Here is a 16,132-nt window from a genome sequence, read left to right on the forward strand (position 1 = left end):
GTCTCTGTTTTAATCTTTGCCTCTCTATTCCCTGCCAAGGGTATTCTTGTTCCCCTTTTAAAGAAGGAGTGAAGCATTCACATTTTGATCATCCGTCTTGAGTTTCATTTGTTCTAGGCATCTAGGGTAATTCAAGATTTTAGGCTAATAGCCACTTATCAATGAGTCCATACCATGTGTGTTTTTCTGTGATTGGGTTAGCTCACTCAGGATGATATTTTCCAGTTCCAACCATTTGCCTACGAATTTCATAAAGTCATTGTTTTTGATAGCTGAGTAATATTCCATTGTGTAGATGTACCACATTTTCTGTATCCATTCCTCTGTTGAAGGGCATCTGGGTTCTTTCCAGCTTCTGGCTATTATAAATAAGGATGCGATGAACATAGTGGAGCACGTGTCTTTTTTATATGTTGGGGCATCTTTTGGGTATATGCCCAAGAGAGGTATAGCTGGATCCCCAGGCAGTTCAATGTCCAATTTTCTGAGGAACCTCCAGACTGATTTCCAGAATGGTTGTACCAGTCTGCAATCCCACCAACAATGGAGGAGTGTTCCTCTTTCCCCACATCCTCACCAGCATCTGCTGTCACCTGAGTTTTTGATCTTAGCCATTCTCACTGGTGTGAGGTGAAATGTCAGGGTTGTTTTGATTTGCATTTCCCTTATGACTAAAGATGTAGAACATTTCTTTAGGTGTTTCTCAGCCATGTGGCATTCCTCAGCTGTGAATTCTTTGTTTACCTCTGAATCCCATTTTTTAATAGTGTTATTTGTCTCCCTGCGGTCTAACTTCTTGAGTTCTTTGTATGTTTTGGATATTAGCCCTCTATCTGTTGTAGGATTGGTAAAGATCTTTTCCGAAACTGTTGGTTGCCATTTTGTCCTAACCACAGTGTCCTTTGCCTTACAGAAGCTTTGCAGTTTTATGAGATCCCATTTGTCGATTCTTGATCTTAGAGCATAAGCCATTGGTATTTTGTTCAGGAAATTTATCCCGTGCCCATGTGTTCCAGATTCTGCCCTAGTTTTTCTTCTCTTAGTTTGAGTGTGTCTGGTTTGATGTGGAGGTCCTTGATCCACTTGGACTTAAGCTTTGTACAGGGTGATAAACATGGATCAATCTGCATTCTTCTACATGTTGACCTCCAGTTGAAACAGCACCATTTGCTGAAAATGCTATCTTTTTTCCATTGGATGGTTTTGGCTCCTTTGTCTAAAATCAAGTGCCCATATGTATGTGGGTTCATTTCTGGGTCTTCAATTCTGTTCCATTGGTCTATCTGTCTGTCTCTGTACCAATACCATGCAGTTTTTATTGTCACCACCAGCGGGGACCCAGTTATTCAGGGTCCCGAAGAGGCTTTCTACCTGTGGGCCAAAATGGGGGTGAAGAGAAGAAGGAGACCAAGCAAAAGTTCTGTTGTCAAGGTCTCGTTTATTGAGAGAAATGTACAGCATTTAAAGCTCTGAGGCAGGAATAGAAGCGGGAACTGAAGCTTAGGGTGGGGGAGTTTGGGAAGTGCCCAAGGATATAAGGTGAATCACTACACTGCAAGATATCCTCCTATAACAAAGAGGCAACAGTCTTCCCGGGACATGTTCTTTGAAAAGGTCGAACCCTTCTTAGGAATCTGCTCAGGGACATCCGGTGTTTTGCTCAGGCTGAAACATCCTGTCATTGCTCCCAGGGTCTTCCTGGGAGAGGCTCTTAGTTCAACAATCTCAAGTCTGTATGGCAGTCATTTCAAGGTTAAACCTCTGAGGCCATGCAGCCCAGAGTCAAGTAGCCACCTTGAGCTAAGCAGTCACAAAGCAGCTAGGCCCAAATCCAATACGGCTCACTGCATTTTATCACTATTGCTCTGTAATACTGCTTGAGTTCAGGGATAGTCATTCACCCTGAAGTCCTTTTATTGTTGAGGATAGTTTTAGCTATCCTGGGTTTTTTGTTATTCCAGATGAATTTGCAAATTGTTCTGTCTAACTCTTTGAAGAATTGGATTGGTATTTTGATGGGGATTGCATTGAATCTGTGGATCGCTTTTGGTAAAATGGCCATTTTTACTATATTAATCCTGCCAATCCATGAGCATGGGAGATCTTTCCATCTTCTGAGGTCTTCTTCAATTTCTTTCCTCAGTGTCTTGAAGTTCTTATTGTACAGATCTTTTACTTGCTTGGTTAAAGTCACACCGAGGTACTTTATATTATTTGTCTATTATGAAGGGTGTCATTTCCCTAATTTCTTTCTCGGCTTGTTTCTCTTTTGTGTAGAGGAAGGCTACTGATTTATTTGAGTTAATTTTATACCTAGCCAGTTTGATGAATTTGTCTATCAGCTTTAGTAGTTCTTTGGTGGAACTTTTGGGATCACTTAAATATACTATCATATCATCTGCAAATAGTGATATTTTGACTTCTTCTTTTCTGATCTGTATCCCCTTGACCTCCTTTTGTTGTCTGGTTGCTCTGGCTAGGACTTCAAGAACTATATTGAATAAGTAGGGAGAGAGTGGGCAACCTTGTCTAGTCCCTGATTTTAGTAGGATTGCTTCAAGTTTCTCTCCATTTAGTTTAATGTTAGCAACTGGTTTGCTGTATATGGCTTTTACTATGTTTAGGTATGGGCCTTGAATTCCTATTCTTTCCAGGACTTTCATCATGAAGGGGTGTTGAATTTTGTCAAATGCTTTCTCAGCATCTAATGAAATGATCATGTGGTTTTGTTCTTTCAGTTTGTTTATGTAATGGATCTCTTTCATGGTTTTCTGTATATTAAACCATCCCTGCATGCCTGGGATGAAGCCTACTTGATCATGGTGGATGATTGTTTTGATGTGCTCTTGGATTCAGTTTGCCAGAATTTTATTGAGTATTTTTGCGTCGATATTCATAAGGGAAATTGGTCTGAAGTTCTCTTTCTTTGTTGGGTCTTTGTGTGCTTTAGGTATAAGAGTAATTGTGGCTTCATAGAAGGAATTCAGTAGTGCTCCATCTGTTTCAATTTTGTGGAATAGTTTGGATAGTATTGGTATGAGGTCTTCTATGAAGGTCCGATAGAATTCTGCACTAAACCCATCTGGACCTGGGCTCTTTTTGGTTGGGAGAACTTTAAGGACTGCTTCTATTTCCTTAGGAGTTATAGGGTTTTTTAACTGGTTTATCTGTTCCTGATTTAACTTCGGTACCTGGTATTTGTCTAGGAAATTGTCTATTTCCTGCAGATTTTCAAGTTTTGTTGAATATAGGCTTTTATAGTAAGATCTGATGATTTTTTGAATTTCCTCTGAATCTGTAGTTATGTCTCCCTTTTCATTTTTGATTTTGTTAATTTGGACACACTCTCTTTGTCCTCTCGTTAGTCTGGCTAAGGGTTGATCTATCTTGTGGATTTTCTCAAAGAACCAACTTTTGGTTCTGTTGATTCTTTCTATGGTCCTTTTTGTTTCTACTTGGTTGATTTCAGCTCTGAGTTTGATTATTTCCTGCCTTCTACTCCTCCTGGGTGTATTTGCTTCTTTTTGTTCTAGAGCTTTTAGGTGTGCTTTCAAGCTGCTGACATATGCTCTCTCCTGTTTCTTTCTGTAGGCACTCAGCGCTATGAGTTTTCCTCTTAGCACAGCTTTCATTGTGTCCCATAAGTTTGGGTATGTTGTACCTTCATTTTCATTAAATTCTAAAAAGTCTTTAATTTCTTTCTTTATTTCTTCCTTGACCAGGTTATCATTGAGTAGAGCATTGTTCAATTTCCACGTATATGTGGGCATTCTTCCCTTATTGTTATTGAAGACCAGTTTTAGGGCGTGGTGTTCCGATAGCACGCATGAGATTATTTCTATGTTTCTGTACCTGTTGAGGCCTGTTTTTTGACCAATTATATGGTCAATTTTGGAGAAAGTACCATGAGGAGCTGAGAAGAAGGTATGTCCTTTGCTTTAGGATAGAATGTTCTATAAATATCTGTTAAATCCATTTGGCTCATGACTTCTCTTAGTCTGAATACGTCTCTGTTTAATTTTCTGTTTCCATGATCTGTCCATTGATGAAAGTGGGGTGTTGAAATCTCCTACTATTATTGTGTGAGTTGCAATGTGTGTTTTGAGCTTTAGTAAGGTTTCTTTTATGTATGTAGGTGCCCTTGTATTTGGGGCATAGATATTTAGGATTGAGAGTTCATCTTGGTGGATTTTTCCTTTGAGGAATATGAAGTGTCCTTCCTTATCTTTTTTGATGAATTTTAGTTGAAAATTGATTTTATTTGGTATTAGAATGGCTACTCCAGCTTGCTTCTTCCAACCATTTGCTTGGAAAGTTGTTTTCCAGCCTTTCACTCTGAGGTAGTGTCTGTCTTTTTCTCTGAGGTGTGTTTCCTGTAGGCAGCAGAATGTAGGGTCCTCATTGCATATCCAGTTTGTTAATCTATGTCTTTTTATTGGGGAGTTGAGGCCATTGATGTTGAGAGATATTAAGGAATAGTGATTATTGCTTCCTGTTATATTCATATTTGGATGTGAGGTTATGTTTGTGTGCTTTTCTTCTCTTTGTTTTGTTGCCAAGATGATTAGTTTCTTGCTCCTTCTAGAGTATAGCTTGCCTCCTTATGTTGGGCTTTACCATTTATTATCCTTTGTAGTGCAGGATTTGTAGAAAGATATTGTGTAAATTTGGTTTTGTTATGGAATATCTTGGTTTCTCCATCTATGTTAATTGAAAGTTTTGCAGGATACATTAACCTGGGCTGGCATTTGTGTTCTCTTAGGGTCTGTATGACATCTGTCCAGGATCTTCTGGCTTTCATAGTTTCTGGCAAAAAGTCTGGTGTGATTCTGATAGGTCTGCCTTTATATGTTACTTGACCTTTTTCCCTTACTGCTTTTAATATTCTTTCTTTATTTTGTGGGTTTGGTGTTTTGACTATTATGTGACAAGAGGTGTTTCTTTTCTGGTCCAATCTATTTGGAGTTGTGTAGGCTTCTTGTATGCCTATGGGTATCTCTTTTTTTAGGTTAGGGAAGTTTTCTTCTATGATTTTGTTAAAGATATTTACTGCTTCTTTGAGCTGGGAGTCTTCACTCTCTTCTATACCTATTATCCTTAGGTTTGATCTTCTCATTGAGTCCTGGATTTCCCGTATGTTTTGGATCAGTAGCTTTTTCTGCTTTACATTATCTTTGACAGTTGAGTCGATGATTTCTATGGAATCTTCTGCTCCTGAGATTCTCTCTTCCATCTCTTGTATTCTATTGGTGAAGCTCATATCTACAGCTCTTTGTGTCCTCTTTTGGTTTTCTATATCCAGGGTTGTTTCCATGTGTTCTTTCTTGATTGCTTCTATTTCCATTTTTAATTCCTTCAACTGTTTTATTGTGTTTTCCTGGAATTCTTTCAGGGATTATTGTGAGTCCTTTCTGTAGGCTTCTACTTGTTCTCTATGGGAGTTCTTCATGTCTTTCTTGAAGTCCTCCAGCATCATGATCAAATATGGTTTTGAAACTAGATCTTGCTTTTCTGGTATGTTTGGATATTCCGTGTTTGCTTTGGTGGGAGAATTGGGCTCCGATGATGCCATGTAGTCTTGGTTTCTGTTGCTTGGGTTCCTGCGCTTGCCTCTCGCCATCAGATTATCTCTAGTGTTACTTTGTTCTGCTATTTCTGACAGTGGCTAGACTGTCCTATAAGCCTGTGTGTCAGGAGTGCTGTAGACCTGTTTTCCTGTTTTCTTTCAGCCAGTTATGGGGACAGAGTGTTCTGCTTTCGGGTGTGTAGTTTTTCCTATCTACAGGTCTTCAGCTGTTCCTGTGGGCCTGTGTCTGGTGTTCACCAGGCAGGTCACTTGCAGCAGAAAAGTTGGTCTTACCTGTGGTCCCGAGGCTCAAGTTTGCTCTTGGGGTGTTTTCCTCTGGCATCAGAGATGTGTGCAGAGTGCAGTCTCTTCTGGTTTCCCAGGCGTGTCTGCCTCTCTGAAGGTTTATCTCTTCCTCCTATGGGATTTGGGTGCAGAGAACTGTTTATCCGGTAGGTCCCTTCAGGTTATGGCAGTGTCTCAGGCGCAGGGGTCTGTGCTCCTGGGCCCTCCTCTACGGGAACCCAGAGGCCGTATACAGTTTCCTTTTGGGCCAGGGATGCGGGCAGGGGTGGGCAGTGTTGGTGGTCTCTTCTGCTCTGCAGCCTCAGGAGTGTCTACCTAACCAGGCGGTGAGGTATCTCTCCCATGGGGTTTGAAGCAGAGAGCTGCTGCGGGCCAGGATCCGCCACAATGGCTATTTCTTGATTTATTATTACTACGACCATGACTTGTCTTGATATTTTGAGATACGATCTTCTTACACAGCTCAGGGTTGGCCTTGATTTCCCAATTCTCTGGCCTTAGTCTTCCACCATTCCCTGATTCTCAGTTTGTTATTAGAGGTAGTTGTATGGACCCATTTCCAAATCAAATGTTCTTCTGGCTTTATTACTTTGCCTTTTCCACAGACTTTTATTAATTATGCAAAGTACATCGTGTTTAATGTTTAACTACTAGATATATTAACTCATCAGTCCCAAAGACAACTCTGTGAATTAAACACTCGTTATCATCCTCACTGTGCAGATGAGGAAATTGAATCACACAAAGGTACAATAACTTCTCCACGGTTGAACATCTAACGTGTGTGAGAGCCAAGCTTTGAGTCCAACTACAAAGTAGATTGGCCTATAATGGGTTGGCCTGTGCTGCTGTATATTCAAATGCTAAAGTCTGTACCCTAAGGTCTGGTGGCTCCAAGACAAGGAGATCCTCATGTATACCAGATTTTTTTTTTTTGCCTCCTAAGTTATCCCTGATTGGTTAATAAAATCCCTACAAGATGGGCTGGGCAGAAGAGAGAGGACAGAGGAAAGTTTCCCTGGGCTTGGGGCTCAGGCAAGGTCCACGAGGAGAGGGAAAGGACATGGGAGGAGAAGAAGGAGACAGCACCCCATAGGGTAGGTGGATCGTGAGTGTATTGTCATGAGGGCCAGCCTGACAGAACAGGAGTGGCCCAGGCAGAGCATGGCAAGCAATACCTCAGGGTTATTGACAGGGAAGCAGAAAAAATAGCACAGAGGGTTGATGTGTGCCCAGCTTTAGTACTTTAAGGCTTATTATGAATCTAAAAGTTTCGTGTCTTTTATTTGGGAACTAAATGATCTACGGTGGGGTAGATACCCCCTAATAATATTTACTGTAGCAATGGCCACTCAATTGTTGTGGTATTTTAAATATAACACACATTGAATTTCACAATTCAGATGCAAGGCTTTTTATGTTTCCAATGTGACTGTACACCTGAGGTCATGTCTAGGTATAGAGACAGAACATGGCAGAAATACCTAGAACATTTTAAGGTCATCACACTGACCACATGAAAGCCACAGGCTATACAGACTATGATGGATGAGGAGAAGGCTTAGTGCTCTCTGGGAGTCCCCTTCCCTAGTCTTGGGATAAGACTTCCAGTAAGCCAAGACCATATTCCTCTTTCATTTCTCAAGGAGCCAGGGGTAGACCCACATATATGATTTCTTTGCCGGCAGTGATTTTTTCCAAGCGCTGCCCTGTTTGAGGACTTGGCAAAGGTAAGCACCATCAGAGGAAGGCCAGCATATGAATTCTGTATAACTCTGCTCTGACAGCATGTAGCACAATCCTATCAAGTACTGGAAGCCTTGCTGGAAATTTTAATCAACCTCTAGGATCAAAAGGAAGCAACCCAAGGGCCACATGGTTGTAAATCAAATCTGAAACCATAGCCCAGTATGGAAGTTCATCCTTGGATCTTATGTCAAACAGCATTAGCATCCAAAAGAAAAACGAAACTGAAACCGCAAGGTGCTGAGTAATGACCTCATGGCAAGGACATCTAAGTCATGTGGAAAGATCCCAGTGCAAAGACATCTAGCAAACATACCTGTCCACGAAGCTTTCACCAAGAATCCCCATTCTGTGTTCTAAAACATTATATATACACACACACAGTGAATCCTCATTTATGGTCAGCTATGGGGATTGATTCTCTGGGAACCTGACTTTGAGATAGAGATAGATGTATAAAGGTGTTTGACAAGTGCTCTTGGGGACCATGGCTGTTACAAAGAGGAGAGAAGAGGATAGAGCACTCTGGCTCTAATGCAGTCAGGAGAGTATGCAGGCAGCCCTGTGTGGGGCTCAGGAGCTGGCCTGACCCTCAAGTCTTAGCCTGCACTGGAACAAGCAGGAGGCCTGGCCTTAAAGTCCCCATTGGCTAAGGACGAGGTTCCTGGTCAGAAACTAGTTGCCACATTGTAACCACATAGCCATCCCTTCTCCAATATCATTCTTCCTGAATTTCCAAGTCCAATCATGAGGATATTTGGGGCTACACTCTGATCATTTATTCAGAGCAAATATAAAAATCAGGCGGATGGGCAGGGCGTGGAATGGCCTAAGGTTAGGCTAAACCTCAATTTTAATGGGTCCAAAAGTTCGGGAGGGAGTCCATTTGGCATTGTCATCTGTGGCTTCTGTGTCCTTATCCCGGGTGTGCTGACTCTGTGATAAGATGCCACCTCACCTCACAGATGTCAGGGTGAAAATCATGTATGACTTTTCTGGGAAGAACTCTGCCTTTTCCTACCATCTGGAGTTATACAACATCTCTATGCAAAGCTCAGAAGAGAGGGGTGGAGATTGTGGAGGCCTTAGAAGTTGAGGATCTTTTCTGACTAAGGCACATATTTGTCCCTATGTAATTTTTCCCTTGCTCTTTCACTAATGATGGTTGACTTCATTCCTGGCCTGAAGTAAACTGGATTCCAAGGTTTGAATTAGGGAAGCCCTATTTTTGGGATGACAGGCCCAGCAAGGGATCCCACTACATACAGGTTCCTATTCCCAAGGAAGTTGTTGCTTCAGAAACACAGCGTGGGGGCAGCAGCACAGGATATCTCCCAGCTTTCTCTCCTGCATCTGCTGCAACTGTAATAAGGCTGTTTGTTTGTTTGTTTGTTTGTTTGTTTGTTTGCTTGCTTGCTTTTTACTGGAAATTCCTACAAAGCTGTTGAGAGTTAATACATGCCTTTAATACCAGCACCCACAAGGTATTTTTGTTTTTGCTTTTGTTTTTGTTTTATTTCATTTCATTATTTCTGTAATTGTTGTTAGGATTCTTATTGTTTTCTTTGGTAATTTCCTCTAGGTATTCACTCTGTACCTGAATGTGAAGCCCATGCTCTGCTTGGTCCCATTATTCATGTTAAGAATTTTATTCTTACCACCAACACCACAGATGATAACATTATTTACTTTCAAATCAAGAAAACAGGCATAAACAAGAGAGCTATGTTGTTTCGTCACAGGTAAGCAGGTAATCAGGAGTGTAGGATGGCTTCCAATTGTTTTGGATTAGGTAAACTTCTGTTATTGAGATGAAAGGATTCTGCTGAAGCCTCCAGTTGAGTAACAGAAAGCCTGGAAAGACTGAAAGAGTGGTTGTGCCCTGAGGGGAAGGCTGGCCCTTCAGTGCCTCTGCAGCCTGAGGCAGAGTTCTACTGGGAACAGAAGAGCACTTGGCCAGAGATCAAAGGGGACTGCATTTTGGTTGAGCCCTGACACCTGGATGAGCCTCCACAGTCCTGATAAGGGGAAACAGGGCCACATAGATGTGAGGGAACAATGGATTTTGATCTGCATGTTCTCCACTTCATTTATCTTGTATACATAGTATATGTAAATGACAAGGCCATCCTACTTTATCACATCTAGTCTCTCTAGATCTTAAAGCATGTGCAAATATAAACACAGTAGAGTTAGTTCAGCAATACATTGTATCCCAGTTTGTTAAAGACCTTTATTTTATTTCTATTTATATATTTTTTCTTTTTCACTTTATGTTCTGCTCACTGACTACTGATATCTAATTACTCTCTCCCACAATCCTTCCCCAATTCTCCTGGCACAGTCTCCTCTGAGTGTATGAGGGCCAACTGTCTCACTACCTCCCTTCTTTTACCAAAGCCTTTCCTGGGGCATTGGTGAGGATGCTGGTTTTGAATGCCTTGGACTTGGCTTTCTTCATGCTGCAATTTGCAGGATTTCGGAAGTTTGTGAAGGACTGTCTGTGAACTTGGTACTTCATCCAGATGGTACACAAGAGGCAATGGTTTTGTTAATATTTTTGAGAGTATATTTCAATCAAACCTATCCTACTAATATCCTAACAATGACAAAGGTAATGGGAGGCTACACATCTATTCCCTTAGTTTTCAGTTCTTCTCAGAGCAGCAATGTAGAAGCCCACAAAGCTGGCAAAGTGAAGTGAGGTCACGCAGGGGTCTTAAGAGCACTGTCCTACTTTCTTAGAGTAACTCCTAGGGATTTACCAGATCCATAGACCCGTAGCTCCATATGTACTGGACCCCAGCGAAGTGCTCAACATTCATTGCTTTTGTCACTCAGTTTGCCACAAATGTTAGAAATCTGAAAAGTTCAGGAAAATTGAAGGTGTGAATAAGTCCCAGTGACTGGAGTAAGCTCAAACAGTCTGTGACAACGAAGAACTGATTGAGCATCCAAGAGACAAGATGCTCACCAGGATCATAGTTGTATCCCAGTAAGAAAATTTGAATAATCAGGCTTCAGGTGAGAAGATAAATTAGGAGGTCATAGGCCAAAAATTTTATCCTCTGGCCTCAGGGTTGCAGCCATTCTTTCAGCCTTTCCTGGGCCTCTCACAGGATCAGAGTTCTCAACTTGAAACATGGATATCTGGGAGGTGCGTAATACATATCCACAGACTACTCTTTGGGTACAAACTGACAGGCAACTTCAAGGCTTATAGCCTCTCTCTCTCTCTCTCTCTCTCTCTCTCTCTCTCTCTCTCTCTCACAAACACACACACACACAGCTTGAGGATGCACACACTTTGCATTCTTTTGTGCACTCTGCTTTTTTTATTGCAGTTTTCTTTTCTCAAACTCCCACTCTCATGCACTTGTCTGTTCATTACCCTTTCATTCTCACACACACAATCTTCATACACACCTCACACATATCTCACACACACCACATGCACTCTCCTGTCACTCACACACACAGTCTTCATACACACCTCATACATATCTCACACACACCACATGCACTCTCCTTTCAGGCACACACACACTCTTCATACACACCTCATACATATCTCACACACACCACATGCACTCTCCTGTCACACACACACACAATCTTCATACACACCTCATACATATCTCACACACACCACATGCACTCTCCTGTCACGCACACACACAGTCTTCATACACACCTCGTACATATCTCACACACACCACATGCACTCTCCTGTCACGCACACACACAATCTTCATACACACCTCACATTCTCTCCTCACTCATTCTCACATGCTCTCCTCATGCTCTCTCCCTGGCTCTCACATTTGTTCTCAGACTCGCTCTCTCATTAGCTCCCTCATTCACTCTTCACATTCTCTCTCCACTCACTCTTCACATACTCTTCTCATGCTCTCTCATTCGCTCTCACATTTGTTCTTGCATTTGCTCTGTCATGTACTCTCTCATTCACTCCCTCATGCTCTCTCTCATTTACTCTTCACATGTTCTGTAGCCTTTCTCTTGCCCCAGTCCTTTATTAATAATCCAAAAGCGGGTAGAAAAAAGACATTGTGTAATCATTTCCAAATCAAATTCAGAGAATAACTACATCCCATCAAGAACTAAGAATTGCAATTGTTCCCCACAGTTTCAAGCGTTCCCTAGCCCCAGGCTTGTGTCCAAAATAATAATAATTGTAAACTTATCATTATTTAAACTTTAATTCTTTTCTTTTATACTTCAGAATCCAAAGCTCTGAGGTCAGCTAATTGCATTTTCCTGTGAAGCTCTAATGATAAATGACATAGGCAAAACTGCCAGGCAGTGGCCAGAAAGAATCAAGGTAACCCTTAGCACAGTAATTCCACTAGCTTGCTTTCTTTCTTTCTTTCTTTCATTCTTTCTTTCTTTCTTTCTTTCTTTCTTTCTTTCTTTCGTTCTTTCTTTCTTTTTTTTTTCCGGAGCTGGGGACCGAACCCAGGGCCTTGTGCTTGCTAGGCAAGCGCTCTACAACTGAGCCAAATCCCCAACCCTCCACTAGCTTTCTGTTCTTGCACACAATGTCACTCATAAGAGTCCGACTATTTTGACTTAGTATTTTTTTTTGGTTCTTTTTTTTCGGAGTTGGGGACTGAACCCAGGGCTTTGTGCTTCCTAGGCAAGCACTCTACCACTGAGCTAAATCCCCAACCCCTTGCCTTAGTATTCTAGTATATGATTTAATATACTTTATACTTCCTTATCCAGGAATCACTCTCATATGTTATGTAAAACTTATTTCCTAACTTCAATAACCTTTTCCTTTATTAGGGTCCCAATGTTGGCTTTAATTCATTTTCTAATAATTTTTTAAAGTTTCTTTGTAAGTCAAACCTTAATCTGGAACTATAATTGTGCAGTTATTATATCTTTTCCAAGATGAGAACACACAACATGCACCTGGGCCATTAGGGCTGTGCTGTGCTGTGCCCCTATGCATCAATTTCCAATTGTCTAAGAATCATAACCTCAAGGAACATCCAGTTTCACAGAATCCACCAAAACAGAAGGAGAAAGAAGTAAGAAAGTCGAGGCTGCTGGTGCTCCCTGGGTCAAGAAGGCAGCAGGAAGCAGAGCTGCAAGTTCACCATCGTGTGTGATCAGCGTTAAAATGATAGAGGTACAGTGCACACGTAGACCCTTGGAAATGGTTGTTCAATGACTACATGAATCAATAGAGAAAAGCAAAGGACAGAGCACGTCAGTGAGGAAATCAAATGAACAACGAAGAAAAGTCCACGCCAGCTCTGCAAGAAAGAAAGTGACGTCATAAGGCTGGTGTTGGGCAAATCATAACTTTCCATGTAGGAAAATTAGTTGAGTTTAAAGTATTTTTGTTGATCTTCCTGGTTGCTGCCGCCGCAGAGAGCTCGTGGGCAGCACCCCGCGAGCGAACTTGAGCCTCGGGACCACAGGTAAGACCAACTTTTCTGCTGCAAGTGACCTGCCTGGTGAACTCAGGACACACAGAGGCAGAATTCCTCTAGGACCGGGCACTTCCTGTGTTTACTGGGATTCCCACACCCGCGGATCCCGGCCCGCAGCAGCTCTCTGCTCCCAGACCCCATGGGAGAGAGACCTCACCGCCTGGTCACGTGGACACTCCCGAGGCTGCAGAGCGGAAGAGACCACCAACACTGCCCACCCCTGCCCACATCCCTGGCCCAAGAGGAAACTGTATAAGGCCTCTGGGTTCCCGTGGGGGAGGGCCCAAGAGCAGCAGGACCACTGTGTCTGAGACACCGCCAGAACCTGAAGGGATCTACCGGATAAACAGTTCTCTGCACCCAAATCCCGTGGGAGGGAGAGCTAAACCTTCAGAGCGGCAGACACGCCTGGGAAACCAGAAGAGACTGTACTCTGCACACACATCTCGGACGCCAGAGGAAAACACCAAACGCCATCTGGAACCCTGGTGCACGGAAGCCCCCAGAAACGGCAGCACAGATCTTCCTGGTTGCTGCTGCCTCAGAGAGCTCGTGGGCAGCACCCCGCGAGCGAACTTGAGCCTTGGGACCACAGGTAAGACCAACTTTTCTGCTGCAAGAGACCTGCCTGGTGAACTCGGGACACACAGAGGCAGAATTCCTCTAGGACCGGGCACCTCCTGTGTTTACCAGGAGTCCCACACCCGCGGATCCCGGCCTGCAGCAGCTCTCTGCTCCCAGGCCCAGGCCCACAGGAACAGCTGAAGACTTGTAGAGAGGAAAAACTACACACCCGAAAGCAGAACACTCTGTCCCCATAACTGGCTGAAAGAAAACAGGAAAACAGGTCTACAGCACTCCTGACACACAGGCTTATAGGACAGTCTAGACACTGTCAGAAATAGCAGAACAAAGTAACACTAGAGATAATCTGATGGCGAGAGGCAAGCACAGGAACCCAAGCAACAGAAACCAAGACTACATGCCAACATCGGAGCCCAATTCTCCCATCAAAACAAACATGGAATATCCAAACACACCAGAAAAGCAAGATCTAGTTTCAAAATCATATTTGATCATGATGCTGGAGGACTTCAAGAAAGACGTGAGGAACTCCCTTAGGGAAACACAGGAAAACATTAATAAACAAGTAGAAGCCTACAGAGAGGAGTCGCAAAAATCCCTGTAAGAATTCCAGGAAAACACAATCAAACAGTTGAAGGAATTAAAAATGGAAATAGAAGCAATCAGGAAAAAACACATGGAAACAACCCTGGATATAGAAAACCAAAAGAAGAGACAAGGAGCAGTAGATACGAGCTTCACCAACAGAATACAAGAGATGGAAGAGAGAATCTCAGGAGCAGAAGATTCCATAGAAATCATTGACTCAACTGTCAAAGATAATGTAAAGCAGAAAAAACAACTGGTCCAAAACATACAGGAAATCCAGGACTCAATGAGAAGATCAAACCTAAGGATAATAGGTATAGAAGAGAGTGAAGACTCCCAGCTCAAAGGATCAGTAAATATCTTCAACAAAATCATAGAGGAAAACTTCCCTAACCTTAAAAAAGAGATACTCATAGGCATACAAGAAGCCTACAGAACTCCAAATAGATTGGACCAGAAAAGAAACACCTCCTGTCACATAATAGTCAAAACACCAAACGCACAAAATAAAGAAAGAATATTAAAAGCATTAAGGGAAAAAGGTGAAGTAACATATAAAGGCAGACCTATAAGAATCACACCAGACTTTTTACCAGAAACTATGAAGGCCAGAAGATCCTGGACTGATGTCATACAGACCGTAAGAGAACACAGATGCCAGCCCAGGTTACTGTATCCTGCAAAACTTTCAATTAACATAGATGGAGAAACCAAGATATTCCATGACAAAACCAAATTTACACAATATCTTTCTACAAATACAGCACTACAAAGGATAATAAATGGTAAAGCCCAACATAAGGAGGCAAGCTATACCCTAGAAGAAGCAAGAAACTAATAGTCTTGGCAACAAAACAAAGAGAAGAAAAGCACACAAGCATAACCTCACATCCAAATATGAATATAACAGGAAGTAATAATCACTATTCCTTAATATCTCTCAACATCAATGGCCTCAACTCCCCAATAAAAAGACATAGATTAACAAACTGGATACGCAACGAGGACCCTGCATTCTGCTGCCTACAGGAAACACACCTCAGAGACAAAGACAGACACTACCTCAGAGTGAAAGGCTTGAAAACAACTTTCCAAGCAAATGGTCGGAAGAAGCAAGCTGGAGTAGCCATTCTAATATCAAATAAAATCAATTTTCAACTAAAAGTCATCAAAAAAGATAAGGAAGGACACTTCATATTCATCAAAGGAAAAATCCACCAAGATGAACTCTCAATCCTAAATATCTATGCCCCAAATACAAGGGCACCTACATATGTTAAAGAAACCTTACTAAAGCTCAAAACACACATTGCACCTCACACAATAATAGTAGGAGATTTCAACACCCCACTCTCATCAATGGACAGATCATGGAAACAGAAATTAAACAGAGACGTAGACAGACTAAGAGAAGTCATGAGCCAAATGGACTTAACAGATATTTACAGAACATTCTATCCTAAAGCAAAAGGATATACCTTCTTCTCAGCTCCTCATGGTACTTTCTCCAAAATTGACCATATAATTGGTCAAAAAACGGGCCTCAACAGGTACAGAAAGATAGAAATAATCCCATGCGTGCTATCAGACCACCACGGCCTAAAACTGGTCTTCAATAACAATAAGGGAAGAATGCCCACATATACGTGGAAATTGAACAATGCTCTACTCAATGATAACCTGGTCAAGGAAGAAATAAAGAAAGAAATTAAAGACTTTTTAGAATTTAATGAAAATGAAGGTACAACATACCCAAACTTATGGGACACAATGAAAGCTGTGCTAAGAGGAAAAATCATAGCGCTGAGTGCCTGCAGAAAGAAACAGGAAAGAGCATATGTCAGCAGCTTGAAAGCACACCTAAAAGCTCTAGAAC

The sequence above is a fragment of the Rattus norvegicus genome, chromosome 9 (assembly GCF_021556685.1).
Source record: "Rattus norvegicus strain SHRSP/BbbUtx chromosome 9, alternate assembly SHRSP_T2T, whole genome shotgun sequence".
NCBI classification, from domain to species: domain Eukaryota; kingdom Metazoa; phylum Chordata; class Mammalia; order Rodentia; family Muridae; genus Rattus; species Rattus norvegicus.